This window comes from Grammomys surdaster, unplaced genomic scaffold, assembly GCF_004785775.1.
Source record: "Grammomys surdaster isolate TR1022 unplaced genomic scaffold, NIH_TR_1.0 670, whole genome shotgun sequence".
NCBI classification, from domain to species: Eukaryota; Metazoa; Chordata; class Mammalia; order Rodentia; family Muridae; genus Grammomys; species Grammomys surdaster.
The window spans coordinates 42,879-45,068 of record NW_021605089.1 but is presented as its reverse complement, the minus strand read 5'-3'; positions in this window follow the sequence as shown (position 1 = coordinate 45,068).

Here is a 2,190-nt window from a genome sequence, read left to right as displayed (position 1 = left end):
TACAATGATTTCTCAAAGAAGCTCTTTAGAAGCTTTAGCATTAAAGACTTACGTTAAGCAGAAATTCTAGACACCATGAAGCTTACTTTGCTGTCAGCTTGGCTAGACCACAATACATACATATTTGATCAAACATTATTATACATGTTTCTTTGAGGGTAAGCTTAAGATTTTCTAGCAGGAGACTTTGAATAAAGTATTGTTGCAGGTCTTGTCTAGGAAATTGAAAGCCGCAGCAGAAAAAAAGTATGAAAAAAAAAAGACCTTCACCGAAGAGAGGAGATTGGACATGAATTGCAACATACGCTCTGACTTGAGTCTCTACTCTGCCATTTTACATGATTACATGAGCGGATCTGTCTCTGTCAGTGTTTCTGTCTTTGTGTTTGCCTCTGTCTGTCTGCGTTTGTCTCTGTCTATGTGCCTGTATGTCTGTCTGTCCATGGTCTGTTTGCATTTCTCTGTGTGTGTGTTTCTCTGGAAACTCTAATACATACATAAAAAATGTTGTATTAAAGTGTTAATACTGTCCTAGTTAGGGTTTCTATCGCTGCGATAGAAAAAAGCAACTTAGGGAGGAAAGGGTTTATTTGTCTTACACTTCCACAGCAATGTTTATCATCAAAGGAATTCAGCACAGGAACTCAAACAGGGCAATAACCTGAAGGCAGAAGCTGATGCAGAGGCCATGGAGGGGTGCAGCTCACTGGTTTGTTCCTTGTGGCTTGCTCATTGTACTTTTTTTTTTTTTAGGTTTTTTGAGACAGGGTTTCTCTGTGTAGCCCTGGCTGTCCTGGAACTCACTCTGTAGACCAGGCTGGCCTCGAACTCAGAAATTCACCTGCCTCTGCCTCCCAAGTGCTGGGATTAAAGGCATGCGCCACCACCGCCCGGCCAGTGTGCTTTCTTATAGAAACCAAGACTACCAGCCCGGGAATGGCATCACCCACAAGGAGCTGAGCTCTCTGCCATCATTCACTAATTAAGGCTTGTGTGCCTACAATGCCTCTTCTGGAGGCATTTTTTTCAACTGAAGTTCTGTCCTTTCAGATGATTATGGTTTCTAGTCCTAATAAAACCAACCATCACGCCAGATACTAGAATATTACCATATTCAAACTACTCCCAATCCTTGCCCAGCTTCTCAGATATTCTGTGTTAATTAGCAGAATATGTTTTCACACTTTTAAAATACATATTGATTAAATACATTCATTTGCCTCAAAAGTAGAACAATAAGATTGATTGCATCCTGGATTTTGCTTTGGCATGAAACACCCATCTTGACAAATTTTTACATAACTTTAGATATATAAACTTTTTTTAAAAGCAATGATTTAATTCTGTCTCTTATGGATAAACCATTTGCAACTGTGTGTTTATATTTCTACAAAATTTATATGTTTGAATTTAAACCCCTGTGTGATAATATTAAGGAAAGATGTCATTTTGGAAATTGAATAAGTCAAAAGCTCTCTATCATATGAGGGTGTTGGTGCTTCTACAAATGAGGTCCTGTTTACCATATAGTGCCACACATTGCCTTCGTCAGAAAAGCTTCTTACTGCAGCAGGCTGCAGTTAATGCAGAAATCCATAACTGGCTAAGGTGACAAATGTGACAGGTTCATTGCACTCACCAAGGCTCAGAAAATATCAAAGAATAGAGGTGGAGAGCTGAAGAGGCGGCCCAGAGGTTAAGAAAGCTTGCAGCTTCTTCAGAGGATCTAGTCCCAACACCTGAATTGCCTCCTGCTCACAACTCTGAAACTCCAATTCTAGGGGATCTGCTACCCTCTTCTGGCTTCCTCAGGCACTGCATACACATGGTGCACAGACATACATGCCAAACGCCCCTACAAATAGAATAAAGTAAAATAAATTTTAAAAAGAGCAGAAACAGAAAGAATATAAGAGCCAAAGGATGGTAATAGGGGTATCAAAAAGATGTCTTCTGGCCATGACGTAGCCATTACACTCGTGAATTTACTGCGTCTGTGGCTATTTGCATAAGACCTATGGAGAATTGGACAGTCAACATTTAATCATGGAAGCGGGCAGGGAGGTCCATGAGACCACTCCTCCTTAAGTGATTATTCACGTTTAATGGTTGATTGAAGAAGGGTGCCATTTTCTTCAGTGGTGTAGCCATTGTTAAGAAATTAATTAAATTCAGTGGGTCACACACACA